The sequence below is a fragment of the Lissotriton vulgaris genome, chromosome 4_1 (assembly GCF_964263255.1).
Source record: "Lissotriton vulgaris chromosome 4_1, aLisVul1.2, whole genome shotgun sequence".
Lineage (NCBI taxonomy): Eukaryota > Metazoa > Chordata > Amphibia > Caudata > Salamandridae > Lissotriton > Lissotriton vulgaris.
Genome location: NC_141691.1, coordinates 1,592,312,859 through 1,592,337,708, shown reverse-complemented (window position 1 = coordinate 1,592,337,708; position 24,850 = coordinate 1,592,312,859). Strand labels below are relative to the sequence as shown.

Genomic DNA, 24,850 nt, shown 5'->3' with positions numbered 1-24,850 from the left:
CTATGCAAACTTTAGTGTGTTATTAGCCGAGTTAGGACTCAAGGACGTATGGAAAAATTCCCATCAGAAGCCACACTGTACTGCCCTCTTTAGCATCATTTGGGTTCTCCTCGCCCAGGAGACAAAACAAAGCGGCCGGTCTCCGCATAAATGTTCATGCTGTTGGCGGGGAGGTCACTATTTAGAATGGCGTTGTGCAGGGACTATCGATCGCGTACCCGGCACTTTGTCAATCACGGGCGGGATTTTTAGGTCATGCCTGAATATTGTTGTCCATCCTTATGAGCCACATTAATATGTTAAGCTCTGTAGTGCTATTGATAAAACATTAACATGCCTGAATATTGTGGTCCATTCTTATGAGCTACATTAATATGTTAAGCTCTGTAGTGCTATTGATAATATACACGCACGGCCGGTATGCAGATGAAATAAGATTGTACTCTCTGCTCTGGGCCCCTTAAGGTAACGCTCGCAATACGAAATTGATTGTTAACATCACTATTTGATTAAGATTCTTTCTTTTGACACCAAGCAAATTATCACAGAGTTTATTCAGGTTTTGTGGAATTGGTAGAAACAGTGAACGTTCACAAGACATCTATATATTACCGGAGCCTTGATTGCCCTCTTTTTAATTCAATTTCTCAACTTTAGAGCAGTGCTCCTTATACCTGAGCCGCAGCCAGGTGGGGTGAAGCACCTCAACCATCATTAATGGGTGAGTGATTTGGGAAGAACTTAATTTCCACTATGTGCGACTAATACGCCATTAATTAAAGGTTTAATTTGAACAATAGTTTATAACCTTCGGAATATGACATATTCATGTTTTTCTGTTTGTCCATGTTGTTCCTGTGGATTTCTCCCCTCCGGTACGGTGCGATAACAGTACGTGGTTGAGCACATTACCTGGACTCTTCAGGTGATATCTTTTATAAACTATTCACGAAAAGAAACAACAGGTCCTGAAGAATGCATGAAAACCTCTTTCTATATATGCAGAAACATGTTGACCACTACTGACTGCGGATATTATTTCAAACCCGCATTTGCACTTATCTTTTAGCCTTGGGGGACTGGGAGATATTAATAAATTGGTTTGCTTCTACCCAGTTCATCTAATTTTACTACCCTTCACTACTCACTTTTTTCACCTCACACTGCTTTTCTCAGTTGCCAAATCATACAATACTTCCCTCTAACATTCTTTTTCATCTATGATTGGTCACAGTAATATTTGACCGGCCGCTTTGTTTTGTCTCCTGGGCGAGGAGAACCCAAATGATGCTAAAGAGGGCAGTACAGTGTGGCTTCTGATGGGAATTTTTCCATACGTCCTTGAGTCCTAACTCGGCTAATATCACACTAAAGTTTGCATGGTGTGTTCCCACGGGTGTTGTTTGTATGGTATCAGTCTTGTGATCCACGGAGAAGGACTTGAGCTCCCCTGTAAGTTCTTAGTAAATGGTACCTCTGGTACCCAGGGCATGGGTACTAAAGAGGGTCCCTATGGGCTGCAGCATGTATTGTGCCACCCAGAGGGATCCACACAAAAACTGCATGCAGGCTGACACTGCAGGATACGTGCAATGGTGCAAACCATTTTGAAAGCACGACGTGGCACACTCTGTGTGCCATGCACACTGCATATACCATTTGTAAATCACCCCTAGAGCAGGCGGTAGAGCCCTTAGGCAGGGTGCATTATATTAAATGTGAGGACATATCTGCATGAGCAGATATGCTCCTGTGATGTCTGGTTCTGTGGGCACAAAATTGGAAGTGATCAGGAAGCCATCTTAAGCATATGTACTAGGTACCGGTCATTACAAGTTACCTTCCCACTTAATGGCTTCACTGAAAATAAGGGAGTTTGGGATCAAATACCTCGTCTTAATAAATCCACACTGATGCCTGTGTTGAATTTATTATGACATGCATCTAGAGGGCACTTTAGAGGTACCCCCTGAAACCTGCCAGGCTTTTAGTGTGCTGGCTGACTGGAATCTTCTAGCCTGCCACCCAGTGGAGTTTATGACTGCCCCTGTTTGGGATAGCCAATGCTCTCAGAGGTCAGAAACAATGCCTGCTCCGGTCGGAAGGTGATCATACCTCCTCCAGCTGGATGGTTAGTAAATGACCAAAGGGAATATCAGAGAGCACTCTGAGATGATTAACACATTTCAAACCGAGATCAGCTCCCTCTGGACTTCACCCAGCGGCTTTACTCAAGAGCGAAGAATGTTGAGGGGAGATTCCGGAGATATAACATACGACTGGTGAGCTTCCCTGAAAAAGTTGAGGGATCCATTATGGAATGTTTTGTAGAAACTTTTGTCCTAGATGTGATAAAATGGGACGGTCTCTCACCACACTCTGTGACTGAACGTGTCCACAGAATGTCGGGTCTCCGGCTAAAAACCTCAAGAACCAGACCATAATGGTATTCCCAAGAAGTCCAATCAAAGAGACGATCTTTTGATAGAGCAAATGCAGAACTGCGAAAAAGAAAAAATATGCATGATGTTTTGCTCAAAATTACGGGTGATTATTGAGGGCAAGGTGTGGTTCTTTGTGTCACTGAGGCCAGAGAGTAGCTCGAGGGCTGGAGACCAGTGGTTCACAGGAAATTGTAGAAGATAAAGTGCACCTCTGGTGCTGATCTGGCAGGAGAGGCAGACCACAGAACAACTGAAACATTAAATACCCCAACAGCGATGAACCAAGAAGGGGGAACTGCATCTAATATGAACTGTGATGACTTCCCGTGCAGATTAAAAAGGGAACTGAGGAAGGGACTCTCTGCAATGGTCCTAGGCAGATGAACAAAGAACACTGCCTCCTTGAGTTCCAGAGCAGTTGGATAGTTGGAGTGGTGTTGTATAGTATTGCACTTAAAGGACTTCCAACACCGGTTTGGAAGGGAGGGGATGGGGGGGGAGGGCGGGGGTTGGCTCAAGCAATGGGGGTGGGTAGTTCAACACTTGCAGTGTGAGGCAATGGTGAGAAGGGGGAGTTCTGGGGTGGTGCAACGAGGGACAGCTACTAGTGTCATACACTCAGATTCAGGCAGAGACACAGGTGAATACAGACAACTTAGCCATGAACAGATATGGTATCAGAGTGGAACGGCCTAAATAGGAAATTAAAGAAGTGAGTGGTGGCGAAATACCTGTCGAGATAAAACCCAGATCTCATACTTCTGCACCTGGTGGTAAAAAAAAAACGTGAGCTCCTGGATAGAGGAAAATGCAAGGTTCAGGTGCATGCTGGTTTCTCAACAAAGTCCTGAGGGTTTGGAATCCTTGCTCATCTGTCACTTCTACTTGTGGTTCCCAAACCCTGACTAGACAAGTGGGATGCTTTGAAGTGATCCAGAGGGATTGAAATGGCCACATAATTACAGTGGCCTCATGGTACCTCCTGCTAGAACTATAGATGCCTGAACTTGAGGTCATAGGGGCTTTGATCACTCAAACACCCGATATCATACAGCTAATGGGGGGGGGGGATATTTTATTTCACTGATGAATACTGCCCTTGATAGAGTCACCAAAAGGAGGAAGATCACCCAACACAGACACACTACCCAGATGCATCCAATGTAATAAAAGCTATGTCCATATTGGACTAGCTGCAGTACCCAAAACGCAGGGAGGCCTATACTGTACCACAAGATAAGAGGAGTCACAGATCACTCACCAATGATAAGTTTTGCAATGCCGGGATATAAGACACAATGGGAATTGAAATTAGAACAATGGAAGCTTACTAGCTGGGATCCAAGATGTTATCTCGCAGAATCTACAGACAGATAATGCAAAGAAAATATGGGATCTGTGAGTTCTGGCATAACAATCTGGAAGGTCTGTAAAACAACGATACTGGACCAGTTAATATCTCACACATAGGGCAAGAAAAAAAGACAGGCAGAGGGAACTAATAGACATAGGAAATAAATTGGGGATAATGGAGGGAGAAGGCACATTGCATTGAGATAGCCATAGAAGAACACAGGCTCCTGGCTGAGAAAGAGGTGAGAGCACTCTACTGAGCCCAAAAACACCGGGTCCACGAGTTAGGAAGAAAAGCGGGCAAAATGTTAGCATGGCTTGCCCGCAAAGAGGAAAGTCAACTATGTGTGCGCAGAATTTGGCTGGAAAATGGGGCAATGGTAGAAACTGCAGGCAAAATACCAGAGGCATTCAGATTCCACCTGTGTAATTTATATAGTTCCAAACTACAGGTACCTCTGGCGAAGATGCAGGGTTTCATCAGTGACATTCTGACCCCACACTGCGAGGACAAGGCACTGCTAGACAGTAGGACAGCTGAAACCAAATTAGGAAAAGCGATTGAACAATTAAGGAGTGGTGAGAACCCTGGACCCAATAGGCTTCTGTCTCAATTTTTTTTAATGCACAAAGGGGAAACTGCGTAACTCAATGCTGGCTATGTTCGAGGAAGCCAAGAGGAAGGGTGGCCTTCCCAGTGATATTGGAATGGTGACAATAGCTGTCATACGTAAAAGGCGTAGACCAATTAAAGAACGTGCATCATATAGGCCAATTTCCCTGCTCAAAATGTAAGTCAAAGTTCTGGTCAAAGTCCTGGCAAACAGCTTCGTAAAAACGTATCTGAAAGAGACACGTTAGTGATAGATTCCTTACCTTAGAATATCCCCAGGCGTCAGACTGGATCCGGAAATTTTTTGCGTAGCAATACCCCTGCGCGCTGGTAGGCGTCGTCTGCGGCTCCGCGTCCGTCGTCGGCGTCGTGAGCGCCGGGATGACGTCATCGGAGTATATAGACGGCGCCCATGCGCGCTGACGTCAGTTCTTCTTTTTTCCGCGCCAGCTAGCGCAGATCCGGAAGAAGCTCTACCCCCAGTCACTTTTTGACTGAAAACTTTTTTGATCTTTTTGATCCTCTAGTTAGTCGATTCTCGACTATCGGTGCCAGGGATGCCCGGGTTCAAGCCTTGCTCGAAGTGCGGCCGACTCATGTCGGTCACGGACCCCCATCGCCGGTGCCTGAAGTGCTTAGGCCTCGACCACGACGATCGAACCTGTGACGACTGCCGGGCCCTGACGTCGAAGGCTAGGCGGGAGCGGTCCCGCAAGCGTCTCGAGCTGAGGCAGTCGGCCCCGCGCCGCTCCAGGTCCCGGTCCCGGTCCCACGGGAGGTCGAGGGACAGGTCGCGAGGTCGGAGTCATCGACGTTCCGGGAGTGGACACCGATCGTCTGGTTCCAAGTCCTCAGGTAAGAGGCATGAGAGGTCGGAGCGACACCATCGGTCCTCCGACCCGCCCCGTCGCTCGCCCGATGCGACCGGGGATTCGGGCGACACCGCCCACGCGGCTCCGCGGGAGTCGCAAGCGTCGCCGCCTGCCCCACACCTTCGGGTCCCTGGGCACGGCGCGTCGCAGGAGGAGGTCGAGAGGTACCTCATGGCCATGAGGGCCCTCCCTCCTCAGTCGGTTCCCGTGGCGCCTTCGGGCCGATCGGCTCCGTCTGGAGGTCCTTCCGGGTCGGGCGCTTCGGCCCCGACGACGTCGGGTGCTTCGGCCCCGGCGCCGCTGGCGACTTCGGTCCCGGCGCCGCGCGACCTCGCTGGATCCGGCTCCGGATCCGGGACCTCGCCGGTCGACCTTACGACCTCGCCGGCGACGTCCCTTCAGGTGTCGTCCCCGGCAGCCGAAGTGGTTGCCGACCCCAATGCTTCCTACGGTCCTGCTCAGGTGTCGGAGGGGCGCCGCTGGGCGCCGATTCCGTCGGCCTTCGGAGAGTTCTATCTCCACGAGGAGGCCCTGGCTGTTAATCCTGGTCTCCAGGAGCCGGGTGACGAGGAGCAATGGGAGGGGTCCGAGGACCCTCTGGCACGTGATTGCCAGTCTCATCAGGACTGGACATATGAGCTTGGGGAGGCCAGTGGTATTGACACCTCGCCAGACACTGGATTTACGTCGCCCCCGACTGTGGCTTCGGAGGCGGGTTCTGCTTACAGTGTAGTGTTGACGAAGGCAGCTAAGGCCCTAAACCTTGAGCTCCCCGTCGCGGCCGTGAGGACTAATCTCCTCACTGAGGTCCTCAAACAGCAGTCCGGCTCCGCGGAGCCCCTTCTGCCGTTCAATGAGGCCTTGTGTGACGTTCTGCTGGGCACTTGGTCCAAGCCCGCCACAGGTCCCCCTGTGGATAGGAACGTGGCCAGACGCTACCGCCCGGCACCGGGCGACCCTTGCTTTTTGTCCACCCACCCCACCCCCGAGAGCCTGGTCATCCAGGCCTCCAACTCCCAGACCGCATTCCCGTCGGCCCCGCCCGACAGGGAATCCAAGAGATATGAGCAGTTCGGGAAGAAGGTCTTCTCGTCTGTGAGCCTAGGGCTCCGGTCAGTGAACACCAACTGTCTCTTGGGCCGCTACACCCACACTCTGTGGGACACGGTTGCGGAGGTGCTGCCACAATGCCCTGAGGAGGTCAGGGCTAAACTCAGCCAAACCCTTGCGGACGGCCGAGATGCGGCACGCTTTTCTATCCGGTGTGGGCTGGATACCACGGACTCACTGGGCAGGGCGATGGCAACGACAGTGGCGGTTCGACGCCACGCCTGGTTGAGGTCCGCCAATTTCTCGGCCGATGTCCAGGCCACTCTCCTGGACATGCCGTTTGATGGCCGTCGCCTCTTCGGCGACAAGGCAGACCATGCGCTGGAACGTTTTAAGGACTCCAGGGCCACGGCCAAGTCCTTGGGCCTTACGGCCCCACGCCAGCAATCGGGTGCCTTTCGCTCCTTTCGTGGCCACGGAAGGGGCGCCCCACCACGGACCGTCAGCCACGCGCCGCAGAATGTTCAGCAACGCGGTGGCGGCCGTGGGAACCGCCGTGGCGGTGGTCGGGGCCAGCGGCGAGGCCAGTCCACACCTCCCTCAGCAGCCCCCGCCTCAAAACCTTCCTAGTCCGAGTTTTCAGGCCCATGTGACGCCTGTGGGAGGCAGGGTTCGCCATCACCTCTCCCACTGGCATACAGTCACTTCGGACAGGTGGGTGCTGCAAATTGTCCGAAGGGGTTTCTCCCTCCCCTTCGAGTCTTCCCCTCCATCCATGCCACCTCAATACCACCGTGTGTCGGGGGATCACTTGCAACTTCTGCAAGAGGAGGTTTCGGCCCTCTTGGCCAAGAGGGCCATCGAGCGCGTTCCTGGGCCAGAAGTAGGACGTGGCTGTTATTCCCACTACTTTCTGGTACCCAAGAAGGGCAAAGGGGGCCTACGCCCTATCTTGGATCTGCGGAACGTCAACGGCTTCCTCCGGACATAGAAGTTCAAGATGCTCACTTTGGCTCAGGTCCTGGCTGCCCTGGACCCAGGAGACTGGATGGTAGCGTTGGACTTCCAGGACGCCTATTTCCACATCCCCGTCCTGCCGGCCCACCGGCGTTACCTGCGGTTCACGGTAGGCCAAGAGCACTTTCAGTTTACCGTGCTCCCCTTCGGCCTTACCAGCGCCCCACGGGTGTTCACGAAGGTGATGGCGGTGGTCGCAGCCCATCTGCGCAGGCAAGGGGTATCAGTCTTCCCCTACCTCGACGACTGGTTGTTGAAGGCGGGCTCGCCCCAGACAGTCGTCAGCCACCTCCAGACTACGGCCGACCTCCTGCACTTGCTGGGGTTCTCCATCAATGTGCCGAAGTCACACCTGTGTCCCTCTCAGAAGCTCCTTTTCATCGGAGCGGTTCTCGACTCGGCGCAGTTTCGGGTTTACCCACCCGAGCAGCGGGTTCGGGATATTCAGGCTCTGATTCCTGTCTTCGGGCCGTTATCCCGGGTCTCGGTCAGGTTGACGCTGCGGCTTCTGGGACTGATGGCCTCCTGCATCCTTCTGGTGCGTCACGCCAGGTGGCGGATGCGGGCTCTGCAGTGGGACCTGAAGTTTCAGTGGGCCCAGCATCAGGGCAACCTGTCCGATCATGTCCTGATCTCGGAGGGCACTGCGAAGCAACTGCAGTGGTGGCTCACGGACCGCGACTGGGTCAGTGGCAGACCCCTCTCTCTACCCCAGCCGGAGCACGTAGTTGTGACGGACGCGTCCCTCCGGGGCTGGGGAGGCCACATGGGAGAGGCGGAGATCAGAGGCCTCTGGTCTCCGGCGGAGTCCCGGCTCCACATCAACCTTCTGGAGCTGCGGGCGATTCGTCTTGCACTGAAGGCATTCCTCCCCTCTGTCAGGGGGAGCGTGGTGCAAGTGTTCACCGACAACACCACCGCCATGTGGTACTGCAACAAATAGGGCGGTGTGGGGTCGTGGACCCTTTGCCAGGAGGCTCTGCGCCTCTGGCAGTGGCTGGAACATCAGGGCGTGACTCTGGTGGTTCAACACCTGGCAGGTTCTCTGAATGCCAGGGCGGACGAACTCAGCCGCCGGTGCATGATGGATCACGAATGGCGTCTGAACTCGGACGTGGCGCAAGGTCTCTTTCGACAGTGGGGAGAGCCTTGGTTAGATCTATTCGCCACAGAAGAGAACGCGCAATGTCAGCAGTTCTGCGCGTTGGAGTTTCCAAGGCGGCACTCGCTCGGAGACGCTTTTCGTCGCGAGTGGAGCTGCGGCCTGTTGTACGCCTTTCCGCCTATACCACTTCTGCCCAGAGTGCTGAAGAAGATCAGGCGCGACCGGGCCCAGGTCGTCCTTGTGGCTCCGGACTGGGCACGAAGATACTGGTATCCCGAGCTACTCAGCATGTCAGTCGATCCCCCGATTCGTCTGCCTCTTCGGGAGGACCTTCTGTCGCAGCAGCAGGGGACGGTCCTGCACCCGAACCTGTCCAGTCTCCACCTACAAGCTTGGAGATTGAGCGGCGGCAGTTGAGGCCATTTGACTTGCCTCCCGAAGTCTGTGACATCATTCTGGCAGCCAGGCGTCCCTCCACGAAGTCGGTATACGCCTGCCGGTGGAATAGATTTGTGGCATGGTGCGCAGCAAAGGCTGTGGATCCCCTCTCTGCACCCCTTTCGGAAGTGCTGCTCTTTCTTCTTTCCCTTGCCCGGCAGGGCTCTGCTCTGGGCACTCTTAAAGGGTACCTTTCTGCTCTTTCAGCCTTCTTGAGGCTACCAGATCAGCCTTCCTTGTTCAAGTCCCCTATAGTGAGTAGATTTCTGAAGGGCATCACGCACATGTTCCCTCCTGTTCCCTTCGTGATGCCCCAGTGGGACTTGAATCTTGTTCTCACCTATCTGATGTGTGCCCCCTTTGAGCCACTTCATAACTGTCCTCTTCGTCTCCTTACTCTGAAGACGGCTTTCCTGGTTGCCATCACCTCTGCCAGGAGGGTGAGTGAGCTCCAGGCTCTTTCTTCTTCTCCACCTTTCCTGTCCGTTCATCCTGATAAGGTGGTGTTGCGTACACGGCCTTCCTTTCTGCCCAAGGTTGTCACGGCCTTCCACATCGGGCAGTCCATCACCTTGCCCACCTTCTTTCCGCCTCCGCATCCCTCGAAAGAGGAGGAGAGGCTCCACCGTCTGGATCCAAAACGTGCGCTCTCCTACTACCTAGACCGCACTCGCCAATTCCGGGTGGATGACCAACTCTTCGTTGGTTACGTGGGCGCGAAGAAGGGAAAGGCTGTACACAAGAGGACCATCTCCAGGTGGATCATCTTGTGCATCCAAGCATGCTACTCCATGGCGAGGAAGGAGCCCCCGGCTGGATTGCGGGCTCACTCCACTCGGGCCACGGCGACGACAACTGCCCTGGGCCGCGGTGTCCCCCTGCAGGACATCTGTCAGGCAGCCACGTGGGCCTCGCTGCACACGTTCGCGAGACACTACTGCCTGGACAGTCAAGTCCGGAGGGATGGCTTCTTTGGCCGTTCCGTCCTCCAGGACTTTCTGGTGTGATATTGGTTCGCAGACCCACCACCGGGGTTGGTATTGCTGGGGTATCTATTCTAAGGTAAGGAATCTATCACTAACGTGTCTCTTTCAGATGCACAAGTTACTACTTGTGTAACGATATATCTGTAAGAGACATTAGTTAGTGATAGATTCCTTACCGCCCTCCCATCCTCCCCGTTCTGCGAACCGATATTTAGGGTTAAGGTCATCCCCTTTCAGGGCCCTAGTTCATGGCACCAGTGTTAGTTCTATCATGGCTCTGCGTATCTGGCGCGGAAAAGCTGTGTTATCAGAACTGACGTCAGCGCGCATGGGCGCCGTCTATATACTCCGATGACGTCATCCCGGCGCTCACGACGTCGACGACGGACGCGGAGCCGCAGACGACGCCTACCAGCGCGCAGGGGTATTGCTACGCAAAAAATTTCCGGATCCAGTCTGACGCCTGGGGATATTCTAAGGTAAGGAATCTATCACTAACTAATGTCTCTTACAGATATATCGTTACACAAGTAGTAACTTGTGCATCCACAAGATAGTGGCCTATGCCCACCTGATGTACCTTGTTATCTCAATTTCATGGTCAAACAAAGAACAATAGCTAAAACAGCGTAGTGTGAATTATTGTATTTTACCCTATATTTTTTAAAGGAATGCGGCTTAGACTGGCTTCTTGATGCTCATTGGTTATATCCAACACTCCTAAGTTGATGTTGGAAATTCCATCTTAGATAAGAAACAATATAAAAGGACTACCACTTGTCAGGAGATCTCATTCACCCCAGAATCATGCGAGCAAGATACTGCAAGACCAGAAGACGATCCTGCATGTCCGAGATGATGCTGTATCACACTTTCTGGTGAAAGCGGATACCGAGCCCAGAAGGAGCTGATGATGATTGCATATTTGCCTTTCGTAGGGACACCAGCCTCCTTGACTCCTGATAATTTTAGCATTCTGGTACAAACAAGGTATGCAGTGCACTCATTCCCTAAGAAAATCTAGCTGCAAGTTATTCTACTCTCCATGCTCTCCTAGCATAGCTCATAGAAGTAGCTTTGAGGTTGTTACTTTTTTTAGATGCCAATTTAACCATGAGAGAAATGTTCATTTTAATTTTGTTGTTCACAACCTGTATTTGTGCTGTGTTAATCATATTCTATGTTGTTATTTTAGATATGTTTAGCAACAGGGTGTCCCTGTTGAAGTGCGAGTGCGTGTGTGAGAGAGAGAGAGATTGAAGAGAATGAAAAAGGTTTGTTTCTTATCACCACAGTGTCCCTGGATCCCTTTTTAGAGACTGTTAGTAACCTAAAATCACCAATTACATTTCAACTATGTATTGGGTGAAGTTTTGTGGGGCTACAAAAACCTGTCTCTCACATTCAAATGTTGGTGCATTGAACTAAGTTCACTTGTGTCAAGAGTGGGTGTGAAATCTCGTAGAGCTGAGAAAGAGGCTCCATTTATGCAACAATACTACTCAGGAGCCAGCCCTCATGGCGGACATAAAGGGGAGAGGATTTTTCTTAGTAGGTTATATGACAGAGGTCCCACTAGAGATATAACGTCTCAAACTGCGATGGTACTGAAAATATGGCATGCAGCCCCAAAGACAATGGGATGTGAGGAGAGATTAATGCTGGAAATACCACTGTAGAAATGGGATATCTTGGTAAATATAAAGGGCTTGGATGCATGTCACCAATGGGTTTTGTTGGGTCTATCTAAAGTGGGAGATGTATGTGAAGAGGGAAACAAGATACCCTTCACGGAACTCCAGAGACAGTATGTGACGTTGCCTAAATATGCCTGTAATCAATCAGCGGAGAGAGAAGCTGAGAATCATTCGGCTTCCAATCAATAGGCAAATAATCAATAGAAATCACTTGTCCTGTTTTTTAACCTGGGTCTTAAGTTCTTCATTCAAGTGATAAACGTCAGAACGGTATATCTTGATTTTCCGCTTCGGAGGTTACATGAAAAGCATCATCATAGGGTTTTAATTATGCTTTCCTCCACTTGGAGTGAGACCAACTAGTATTTGCAGTAGTGATCACAAACAGTTTAATGAGAGTGAAGTGAATTTAAAATTACCCCCAATTCTCAATGTTAGTTTTATTGTTTTGGAAATGGGGCAAGATTAAAAAGGAAGGTGGTGCGTAAATAGAAGGGCTATAGTTCTATAGCACCTACTTTAAAAACGTATATGGTCGATATGTTTCGGCTCCTTTGGTGCCCAGTCGGGTCGGGGGGCTTTCTTCAAGACCAAATTAAGGCACGTAACTTGTTCATAACGTGCGTGGGTAAGCGGTGCCCTTTCCCTTCTTCACAGTGAGCCTATTAGAACCCTGGATGGTTACGATAAAGGTACCTGTAACTTGCTTAATTGGCCTATTAGGCTCCTTTCGGAGACAAGCGGAGTGGACTTCACTATAGATGGTGGAGTCTTCCTCTCGACTTTTGCTAGCTCCATCTACTTTGCCCTGTACACTGTGAAGAAGTGCACAGCTTCTCAAGAACTCCAGCGAAGAAGCGGGCCTGCTTCCCTGCATCCTTCAGGCACACAAAGCCTGCTGAGAAGATTTTGTGAGCGAAGAAACAAGACACATGAAGACCCCGCTGCACCAGTTGCCCCAAGCCCAAGTTAAAGTGGGCAAACAGTGACATTGTGGTCCCCCAGCCCTCCACAGATGAGTCCACCATGGTTTAGCCCCCAGTGAACTCTCCGACATCACCTGCAGCCTCGGCACTCAGGGCCCATCTACCGCGACTGCTCCCGGTATGAAAAGCCTGACGCCTGAAGACACATATACACCCGTCACCCATGGGCCGTGGCGAAGAGGACCATAGGTGTCCCTATGTCCCAGAGCATCACAGGACCTGAGCCCCCCTGTTGGCTCAGCCCAACTGACCTCTCAGTCAAAGCTTGCAGCCTCTTTAAGCGAAGACCGATGCCCATGGATTAACATTGGGTACCCAACGCTGTTTTGCAACCCTGCACCCGGCCGCCCTAGTGTCGCTGGTGGTGTACTGCTGGTGTTGCCTTGGACCTTGCCCATCACTCACCTTAACCCCTGTAGACTGGTCCCGTAAGTCACTGTACTGTACATGAATGCAGCACTTGCTTTTTCTCCCATAGGATAACATTGCAGCTTTGGAAAATTGGACTGTCAACTTTTTAAATACTGTTAGAAATAGGGGTCTCTAGTTGGCAGAGGCAGGTACCTTTGTCCAAGTAGGAATCAGAGTTACAATCCTAAAATAATGCCTGCTCATCCCCTTGGTAGGTGGCACAAGCAATCAGGCTCATCTCAGAGGCATTGTGTAAAGCATTTGCACATAACCAACAGTAGTACAGTGAAAACACTACAAAAGGACACCATACCAGTTTAGAAAAATATCCAATATTTGTATATATCCAAAAAAAGACCAAACAATAAGAATCCACTATACAGTACTTAAAAATATATACTTTCTTGAAATTGCAGAAAAATCTCAAAAACACAGTTCCTATGAGCCAGTAGCTCGTTCCGGGGAGACCGCGAAGCTGAAAACAACAGAGGCCAACAGTTCCAGCCACCCGCATCGGTACGGCCAGTGAAAGCGTGGACAGATTTGTGAACAGTACCTTTCTCTTTGCGGCTGGCACGTTGGTGCGAGCCAGTCGTGGTAACAGTTGTGGTTGTGTGGCAAAATAGAAGCAGTGTAGGGAGTTGTGCCCCCACAATGTGGTGCAGACAGCAGCTCGTGATGATCATCCAGACGGCATAGGTGAGACCGAGACTTACGCTGCAGGCCGAGGAGGTGCTCGATGCAGTGCTGGCAGGTTGTGGTGCAAGCAACAGAGCCGGTTAGCAGGAGCTGGCGTCAGTCAGCCCATATGGCTGTGTGGGACGAGGCGGTGCATCGCAAAACTTACGAGAGGTGCCCCCAGCCACGATGCGGTCACGGCTGTCTAAGCCCGCAGCAGCGACTGCGTCAGTGAGACCAGAATGGCGAAGTGAAGCGAGACGGTGCGGAGTGCGTTGCCCACAGGTCACAGTGAAAGCAGAGGCTCCGTGGTGTCGGTCGTTGCCGGTGAGACCAGGGTTGCGGTGCGAAATGCAGACGTGCCCTCTGCGGTGCTGTCACGACACAGAGCCAGCGATGGAGTCGGTTGCATTTCCCTTCTCTGTTGCAACAAACAGCGGTTGCAGTAGCGGTACCCAGAGGTTGGTGAAGTCTTTGCAGTCCGTGAGACTTCAGAACAGAAGGCAAGCTCTACTTCATGCCCTCGGAGATACTCAGCACAAGTAAAGAAAGTTCAGTCCGGTCCTTTCACTGCCCAAGGTAGAAGCAGCAACTGCAGACCAACCCAATAATACGAGCAGACATCCACGCGGGACGTTCGAGGTATCAAGTCAAGAGGGTGAACACAGAGGGAATTGCCTCGTGTCGTGGGTATTCTACTGGAACCCTGAACCCTGAACTTCACTAAGCTCACTAACCGCTCCATCACCTGGTGGAAGTCGATAGTGTCAACAGAATTACCGCGTGTTTAGACGCAGCGATTTTAACTTTCTTCCCCCAGTCATTATGCTGGATGCGTCAACGTTACTGAAATTTATATAAATGCTGTCGCCACTATTTTTAATCAGAAGTCTGAGTAGATAAAGAAGATAATTCGCTGGACGAATATCTCTACCAAACGATAAGGAGGCAGAACACCCCTTATGATACACTGCTAGATTCTTTTGCTTGCATGAGAAGTATTGGGAAACTATATATACACATTGTCCTGATGAAGGCGGCTTCAAATTAACTATACCGCCGAAACGCGTCGATGCCCAAGGAGATAATTCAGGATTATAATTTAAGGAAAATTCAAAATTACGGTTTTGTGTTTGAGTTTAGTCCTTTTTCCTGTAAACTCCTTTTTATTGGAATGTTGATTTTATTGATTATTGTTTCGTCCTGTATGTGTTTCCCAATTTTCAGTTTTTAATTAATGTAATGTATGCGAATAAATTGGTTTAATACTATATTTTTTCAGTGTGTTTTCACGTGTATTGAAATTATCACCTATTTTCATTGCTTCCTTGTTACATGTGGGGTATTGGTCAGTTCACTGTATGTTTGTGAGTGCTTATGTACTAATGTTAATTCGCCCAAAGGGAATTACTTTTTGACTTGCGTCAACCCAATAAAGCAACAGGGCAAAGGAGCAGCACTCCTCCTGGCAGTTCTTCCAGCTCCTTTTCTTGGCAGGTTTTTTGTTTCCAGTGAGTTAGGTTCTGGGGTCTGGGCCCCAATATTTATACTCAAAATCCCTTTGTTCTCTCAGGAAGAGAGTGTCTGTGCTTAGTTCAAACCAGTTCTGTCCTCTCTGGCCCAGCTTCCTGGCAGGAGGTGAAGACAGCATTGTTCAAGGGAGACCAGGCCCATTCAGGTTCAAGGAAATCTTCTCCCACTATGCTAAATGCAGCCCAGGTCTTCTCAGCCAGCCCGACCCATCCAGGAAAGGTAGGACAGACCTCGACACCCCAGTGGCTGTCTGAAGAGAACGCATATCACTGGTTCCTGTCACTACAAAGACAGTCAATCCACAAACCCAGCAGAGGCACACAGGATGACTAAGCAAGAAAATACCTACTTTCTAACAGAGGTATTTTCAAATGCAGAACATAAAAATCATCTTTACTAAAAGATATGTTTTTACACTCAGAGTCCAGGCATACTAAACTCAATTTCCCTATCTAGTCCCAATGGGAAGTTATGCTTATAAGATGTTATAAGTAAAACAATGTATCTGGTAGAGACAATTCCAGCCGCAGATTCCTTAACGTAGAATTATCCCCAGGCGTGAGACTTGATCAGGAAAGCGTTTCTGCCACAGCATCCCTGCACGCCGGGGGGACGGCACCATGTGACTCCGCCCTGACGTCGTCCGCGCCGGTGACGCCAGCGAGGATACATAAGTTCCACCCCGGCACGGCTACATCAGTTTTCTTCGGGGAACTTTCCGCACCACAACGCAGAGCCATCACAACCAAAACTGTGAGAATACTGGAACAGTGTGCGAAAACCCAGCTATACAGAAGGAAAAGAAACGAAAGGTGAGGAACAGCATATCCAGAATAGTGCCACGCACTAAGGTACCAAGTCATGGAAGGAAAGAATAGAGCTCAGCTACTGGAAGCAAGCCTGCAACCAACAGAACAGCCTCCCTGGAAACAGAAAGCCTGTGAAAAAAGAGCACAGCAGATGAACAAATCCACAACCACCGCCTGGAGCCAAGAAAGGGTCCAAGGCCAGAATGGAAGCACAACAACAATTCATCCTCCTACAACACCAGCAGGGAGCAGCTCCTAAAAAGGACCGGGGTCGGGACCCAGCCAGGGCACCTCAACCCCAAGGACTGCAAGAGTCAGAAATGCAAGCAACACAAGGAAGTAGGGCACAACGAACTGTACATTGGAGATCAAATGTATGGACGCAGAAGTACCCAGGCATCCGCCCACCAATCCCCAGAAAGGAAGGAATGGAGCAACGACAACAACAAGGCGAGCATCCCCCAGGGAGGGAGTAAGAAAAAAGCACCCACAGAGAACCACCGCCCTGAAGCAGGCGAGTGCAGAAGACCGAGTAGGGTCCTCGAAGAAATGGGGAGGAAGGGTGGGTCGTGAAGGAATCTGCGGCTAGAATTGTTTCTACCAGATACATCGTTACCGAAGGTAAGTAACTTGTACATCTGATAGAGAATACTATTCACAGATTCCTTAAAGTGGAATAGATACCTTAGCCATACCCCAAAGGGGGGAAGGGTTCTGGGAGAAGACTTCTCCAGCTCAGACGAGCCCAAGACCCCCCAACAGGGGACCAGTGACAGGGACAGGGAAAAAAGCCCCATCCACAGCAACAGGGGTAAGGCACAGGCCCTAAGCTGAAGAGAACCTCAACATCGTGGAGGAACACCTGCCCAAATGTGTTAGAACGACAAAGAGGTAACCCAGCCTTCACCAACAGGAGAACGCAATACGAAGGGGAAGGGGGGTGGGGGTGGGGGGGGGAACCAGAACACCATAAGTCCAGTCCACGCACCAGGGACCTCCACCGGAAGCCCCAAGGCACAGGCAGCGCAGAGGAAGAAGAGCCACCTACAGACCCCAAGGAAAAGAGGCCAAATACGGCGAGCCCTCCACCGGGAAACATACCCAGTGAAGAGGGCCGCAGAGCCCATCACAGCTTGAAGCCAAAGACAAGACTGAACAACGCCTCAGCAGTAAGCAGGCAGAAAAATAAGAACGGAAGCTCACAATGGCCCCGCAGGACAAAAAGCAAGAGCTCCAGGGCCCACACCAAGGTTGCCTGCCACAGAGCAGAAGAGCAGGCGGGAACAGCCAGGTGCTGACAAGGCCACAAAACGAAATGCCCGGACCGAGTCAGGCTCAAAATAAGGGTAAGCTAGTAAACCGTCCCGAACAACCCCAAAGGGGGACCACCTCGGGCAGAACCGATCTACTAAGTAGGGGGAGCAGCAAGAAGATGAGACGATTAACAAGTAAGACGGACCAGGCTAGCAACACAGGAAACTATGCCCTCAGAAACACCAGACAGAGGCCCAGACAAATGGCAGGCAAAGTGCAAAACAATGCGGCACAATGCCGTAGATGGCCAAGCCACTCCCCAGTAAGGACCAAAGACTGCACCATTGCGATACAGCAACACCAGGGAGGGTGATGAACCTGCCAGGGGAAGTCTACACCCTCCCCGCATAAGACAGAGCTATACAATAGCTACACATACCCCACATAGGGTAGGACACGTCCCAAGAAGCATGGAAAAAACAATCCCGCATCAGAGGACACAATCATAGACCTGCAGCAGAAACCACAGAAGACTTAGTAGTCAGCCAGAAAACACATTTGTACCAAAAAAGGAGGCTGAACCATCAGCCAACTGAAGAGCGGGGCCAACCAAGGACCCAGAGGGCACAGTATCCCTCACAGAAAGTGTAACAACCGTCCAAAAACCAAATATCAGGAGCAAGTGGGATAACATCTCCCACCAAGCCCCGGAGGATCAGCAGATCAACCTACTGAGGAGGAGGAGGAGGAGGAGGAGGAGGACAGAGCCCCGCAAGAAGACACTGAATGGCGGAGTCTGCATGAGCATTAAACAGGACCCCATCAAAAGGGAGGTCGACCAGACGTTCTCTAATATTTTCACGGAAAATAGCATCGAGTAGCCAAGCATGGCGACGGAGTGCCACAGAAGTGGCCATAGCACGGCCAACAGCATCAGCAACATCCAAAGCCGCACGAAGAATAAACGCGGCCAACACATGGCCCTGCAGATCAGCACGGCCCCCTCATGAGAAATATGGGAAAGAAGGGGCTCCACAGAATCCCACAGGCTAGAAGCAGCCCTGGTCAGCACACACAAAGTGTTAAGTGCCCTCAATGCAGCGCTGGAAGAAGCGAAGACATTACGTCCCCATGAGTCTAACCACCTAGCATCCCGAGACAGAGGGAACACCACCACAGGCAAACACGGGAAGGCATTTTGCAGTAGAGCGCCTTGAGTAGAAGGATGGAAAGAAAGACAGACCGGGTCGTGCGGAGCAGGACGATGATGGTGCAGTAGTGCTTGAGGCACCGGATAGCCTGTGGCAGGGCACCCCCAAGCCCCCATAAGAGAAATATGGAGTGATGCTTCAAAGAGAAGGAACAACTCCCGTCCACCAGAGCCCTGGTGGAGAATCTCCAAGAGGTGGTCTGTGGGAAATGGAGTGACAGGTTCACCCATCCCCAGGATACCAGCAGCCGTGGAAATAGCCCGGACAAAGGAAACAGTGGCCTCAGTAGGGCGCTGCGGTGGTGAAAGTAATTCCTCCGTGGGCGACGGCTGCAGACTGAGCCGCCCATCCCCAAGTCCAGGGGGAAGCGGCCAGCCCTGGCATATAGGAGGATCCACTGAGGAATGGGTAACCTGAGGGGCCCCAGGGGAGGTCGGAGATGCCAGTGGAGAAGCCAGCAGCGAGCCATGGAAAGAAAGGTTCGAGGTTTTAGGCTGTGGGGATGGTGAAGATGTTGGAGAAAAGGCAACTACAAAGCGCCCTATCTCCGGAGATGAACACACCAGCAGGTGACGGACCTCGGGAGAAGAAGGGATCTCAGGAGACTAATCCAGGGCCAGGCGGCGGCGTGGCTCCGTGGAGTCCGCCATCGGTGCCTGATCAGCGTCGACTGGCGCCGGAATGGGCCCACATGGCGCTGGGCCGACAGCTGCCACCACGTGCTCTCCAGGAGAATGGGGCGCGGCTGAAGTCGCCCCGGGGATGGCATGGTGCCAAAACGGTGCTGGCTTGACCTGGGATGGGGCAGCCGTCCGGGCCGAGGACCGAGAGGGACCCGCAAAGGCGCCCCAGGCTCCGGCCTCCACCCTTGACTCCACCGGAACCGGGGAGGAAGGCTCCCGGCACCGAAACGGCACCGACGGGGGAAGCCCCGAAGGACTACACCTCGACGACGCCACCCTCCGACGACCTGAATCCGAAACCTTCAGTGCAAGGCCCGGAGCTGCCCGCGGTGCCGCAGAACTCCCCTCACAATGCAAGGGATCCGCAGACGTCACAGGAGGTGGAGGAAGGGCCAAAGAAGCCAGCAGCGTCGCCGCGTAGGCTGTCATTTGGGCACCAGGAAACGGCTGGTAGGGAGGCGTCAGATGGGGGCACCTGTCCTGGGGGGAGCCAGCGCCCACCGCAGAAGAAGGACAAGGCCTCCGAGACATACTGAAAGACCTACCAGCCGGTGAGCCACGCCCAAAGGGCCACTGCGAAAGGCGATTCCGCAGATGAAACCGGCGGTTCCTTGCCTCCGAGGTAGGGAACGGAAGCTGGGACAACACCGGCCTGCACAAGCGGGCCGACAGCAACTTCATCCGGCGCTCCCGCCGTGATTTAGGATTTAGGTGTTGGCAGGCGTCGCAACCCTCTGAGTCGTGGTGCTCACCCAGACATCACATGCAAATCGGGTGAGGTTCCGTCACCGACATGGGACGTGCACAGGAGGTACACGTCTTGATGCCCGGAGGCATTTGCACACTGTTCCACTGAACGCCAAAGCGTAAGAAGAGAATGGCAGGCCTGAAAACAAGCCAGGACAGTAATCCGGATCCGTGTTGCACGCGGAAAGAGAAAAAACTGACGTAGGCGCGCCAGGGTGAGACTTGTGAATCCTCGCTGACATCACCGGCACGGACGACGTCAGGGCGGAGTCACGTGGTGTCGTCCCCCCGGCGCGCAGGGATGCTGTGGCAGAAAAGTTTTCCGGATCCAGTCTCACGCCTAGGGATAATTCTACGTTAAGGAATCTGCGGCTAGTAGTCTCCATCAGATAGCCTTGCAGTGGTGAAAAACAAAATACACTAATTCACCACCAGGACATGTCACACACGTCATACCTTTAACATACACAGCACCCTGCCCACAGGAGTATCTTGGGCCTAACTTAGGGGTGATTTATGTGTAAGAAAAGGGAAGATTAGGGCCTGGCATGTGAGTGCACTTGCCAGGTCGATATGGTAGTTTACAAACTGCATGCAGACCCTGCAGTGGCAGGTCTGAGATACCTTTTTAGGATTACTCATGTGGGTGACACAATCAGTGCACTTTACTAGGGTCTTACCAGTAAATCAAATATGCCAATCATGGAAACACCAATCCATGATAACAAACCAGGAGCACTTGCACTTTAATACTGAACAGAGGTGAGAAAGTGCACAGAGACACTAAACCAGTAAAAACCGGGAGGTCAGAAAGCAAAAAGACAGGGGAAACGCACCAAAAGAATGCCTGTTCAGAGGGCTGATCCTTGCCAGAGTTTCGTGTTGACCATAGCAGCAGCAGGAGCAGGGAGGACGCGCTAGATGCGCACCGATAGTTGGTTGCTCCCTCGGCCCCCCGGCCCTTCCCCCGGCCCCTGGCTTCAGCTCCCCGCTGATCTCCCGTTGTGTGGGTGAGTAGTGAAGAAGTGAAGACCGGGTCGAGAGGCTGGGAGCTGGGCCGTTGGCAAGACGGGAGGACGGAAGTGAGACGCGAGGCTACGGATGCGGACTGCAGCCGCGAGAAGGCTTTCGCGTCTTCATCAGCTTAGCTTGGCGGCCAGAGTTTGGCGTTGTGCCTTGGTCGAACTGACAGGGCAACAGGCCATTGAAGCCCAGCCGGAGTTGCCCGCGGTCTACCTGTGTCCACTCACATCCAGGGGCGTGCGTGGCGGTGCGAGGAAAGGAGCACAGTAATTTTCAGTTCCAGAACGCTCGATTGGGCCCTTGAAGCCAGTGGATCCAGTACAGGTTTTGCAGTGCTAGCACTCTGTGTTCTGTCCCCTGCGCCTGTGCCCCTGTGCCCGGAGCAGAGCAAATTGGAGGCGGCAGAGTCTGCGGAACAGCGCCGGTGTCAGCTCTCTGCGTTCTGTGCCCGCGCCCTGTGCAGCAGAAGGGCGAATTGGAGACTGCGGCTGAGGTTGTGGAGTCGGCGAAAAAGTGCCTGAGTCAGCACTCTGAGTTCCGTGCTCCGCACTCAGTGCTAGGAGCAGAGCAAAGGGGATCGGAGCGGAGGGAGCAAAGTGAAGCGAGGACTGGTGAGAGGACAGAGCAGCGGCAGTGAGCAAACAGTGAGTAAGAGCACGGCAGGGAAAACTGCAAACAGCGCAAACACAGCAAACTCTGCTCAACTTCAAATAACTGACGGCGACCCCCAGACTGACCCTCCTCCTACCTCTCCAGAGGTGAGGTGAGGTGATTGGGCGTTTGCTAGGGGGTTTTGGCCAGGGGGGGTATTTAGAGCGACAGAACGCAAAGGGGGAAGCAGCGGGAGTAGCGAAGGAATCTGCGCAATCACACACAGAAGGCTGCCACCACCGAAGTTACACTGCCTGGCACCATAGATCCACGGAAAATGATCCAACAACTGCAGCATTACACCAACACTAATTCCCACCACCTATTGCAACCGAACAAAGGTCATCAGCGGCACGGTAGATCTGCGAAAATTGGTCTAGCAATCGCAGTTTTACCCCAACACAAAATTCCATCACTTATAACCAAATAAAGAACACCAGTGGCACCCCAAGGGGAATCAAGCCCACAACGCAATTTTAAAATTAAGAAATAGGAGATCTGGGAAAGTTCGGCAGGCGAACATAGGTAAAACCAAAAACAATAAAAGCAAGACAAAAAACGCTATAGAGCAAGGGTCAGAAATAAGCACAAATAGCAAGGTCCACAGACCAAGAGAGAGGCAGGTCTCGGCACCAACGCCGGAACCAATAGATCCTAGTCTGGGTATTAAAACTGGGATCCAGAAATTTTTCTTTCTAAAGAACCCAATGGCCGCCATTTATGCACCAACTACAGAGACAGCATGCTTGCCATCTCCCATAGTACCAGCAAAAGGGGCGAACAAAGGTTATGATAATTCAGGAACAGTCGGGCAACAGCAAAAGGGTGTACTTACACCCACTAAAATAAGGCCCCCTTCCATACAGCGACAGCCAAGTACCCCCAACACACTAAAACGGCTGCTGACTTACAGAAATCAATCATGCATGGAAGCGCAAGCAAGTAGACAGGTTACAGCAATAGCACAGATACACTGCATTACCACGTCCACAAATCCAACACCAGGGTGAGGCTCAAAGGTGCACAGCAAAGTGCACCGGGAGGAAAAAATAAATAAATCAGATGAGCAGGAAACGCAACTGGAAGCCTGGGCAAGCTCATTTTCAATATCAAATGATGCAAACATGTTGCAAACACTAGGAACTAACACCCAAACCCAGGAATCCCTGAACTAGGTAATTGAAGGGAATATCGCATTATCGTGTAAAGAGAATGGAACATCGGGATGAGCAGGAATGTTAGCATCTACTCCATCATACCAGATCCAAAGAAAAGACCCACAAACAAGCGCAGAGGAAGAAGGAAGCTCGTTATTGGAAAAAAAGCAACTAAACTTGTCATCACCAATTACAATTGCATCAGTCAGCAGGATTGATAAACCAGTGAAAACACAGGGGGAAGAAAGTTTGTCGATGAACTTAAATCAATTAAACTTTTCATCTCAGATAACAATCTCATCTGTAAGCAGTAGTGATCACAAGTCCAAGGATATTGGAAACTCCCTTGACGAACTGCACACAGCCCCATGGAGTAAAACTCTATTAAATACACTGGAACAAGCAATCAGGGTTCTGAACTTTCAGTCAGATAAAATGGAAGTCCAGATTGACCTTATAAATCTAATAGCTGATCACATTGCAGGTATAAACACCAAGCTGGACTCAGTTACTTCCCTGGGAAAGCGTGGGGGATCCCCTGAACTACTGCCAAGCAATCGCAACCAACAGCGCAACTGTGGTTGTGGTAAAATAATAGATAAATTGGCAAAACTGCCTAAAATATTAAGTGACATCCTAGGGGCAGTACAATTAACAACAAATCTCAATCAAAAAGGAGTAACTCTAAGAGATGACGAGGGAAAGGACGAGTTCAAAGGAAAGCAAACATCCAAGGGGACACAAGTTACTGACAAAGGAGAAACAGAACAAGTGGAAACATGAGAATCTGAAATAAGGGACCAACAAATTGAAGTTACACAGAGCTCTACTGATACCTCAAAAATTACAAAACTCACAAAAAGACAACGCGCTAGAAAGGGTAGGGCAAAACACAATATTCAATTAACTACAAAATTAGAGAAAAACATTTTCACAAATCAAAAAATACAAAGGAAAGAAAAAAAAGTATTGATAGTAGGAATAACGGAAGATCCAGTACCTGAGGCAGACCAACCAAATCATATAATGGATTGTGACAGACTCAACACAAAGCAAAACGCACTAAGAATTCGGGCCGAAACTTCCAAAGAGGATACTAAGCAGAGGCCGCATATAACATCTAACCATCGGTCGACTGAAGTACTCGAACCAACCCCTGGAAGTTTAGAAAGGCAATTAGACCAGATCCAAAACACAGAAATGGGAGATGGGTCGGAAAAAACACAGCAGGACCTAACAAGAACCAGACTAAATGAGGAAGTAGGTTCAGAAAATGGAAAACAAGCGGACAGCAGGGAAAACGACCACAAAACAAGACAACCAAAACAAATCCTAAATATGGAAAAGAGCGAAGGGGCTGAAAATATATCGCAAGCCCTGGCTAGGATTAAAACTGAAGACAAGAGAAGCACCAGACCAGAGAATGGAGGGCAAACAGCTTGGAGGGAAAAGGGTGAAAAAAACGAGAACAACCGGGAAGAAGGGAAATAATACCAGGCATCAAGGCAAACGAGATAACAGACTTTATAGAACACAGTAGCCAAAATTCAATAAAAATCACGACAAATAGAAAAGGTAGATCATGTAAGTGGCCCTCTAGGGGGCGTGGCTTGGGCTCCGATGGTGGAGGTCGCCTGAGCGCTAGGCTCCGCGATCAAGCCGCCATTAATCCTGATCCCCGGGCGATACGGGCACCCCGACCCCCAGATCGTTGAGTGCTGTGGGTGCTGAACCGGGGGGCGACTTTGGAGCCCTGTAGCGAGGCCCGATCGAGGTGAACGAGAGTCTACGAGGCGAGCGGCGCGGAGCTCAAGATGGCGCCCGCTCCATCTCTGTGGTCCTGAAGCGGCCCGTGGACCCAGGGCGACTCCAGCGACACCTTTTTCTTCCTTCCCTTGCTGGAGGAACGATGTCAATGCCGACTGCCTGAGCGGCTGGTGGCACCAGTGAACTTCCCAAGCGATGTTCATCGAGACCGCCGCTCAGACGACCCTGAACACGACGTAAAGCCACGGAGGGAAGGGGGAGCGGCCCGACACCTCGCTTTACTCAAGACGACGCCGACGCCACCATCTTGGTCCTTTGACTCGGCAGCGTATGGGCCTACTTGAACCACACTGGCAGAGCTCTGA

At 51.3% G+C, this 24,850-nt stretch overlaps 1 protein-coding gene across 6 annotated transcripts in view; it reads right to left on the bottom strand.

The window, feature by feature from the left end:
- The window catches only part of CSPP1 (centrosome and spindle pole associated protein 1), a 1,363,238-nt gene that overhangs the window by 383,751 nt on the left and 954,637 nt on the right, over positions 1–24,850 (bottom strand). The gene's annotated exons all lie outside the window — the stretch shown is intronic.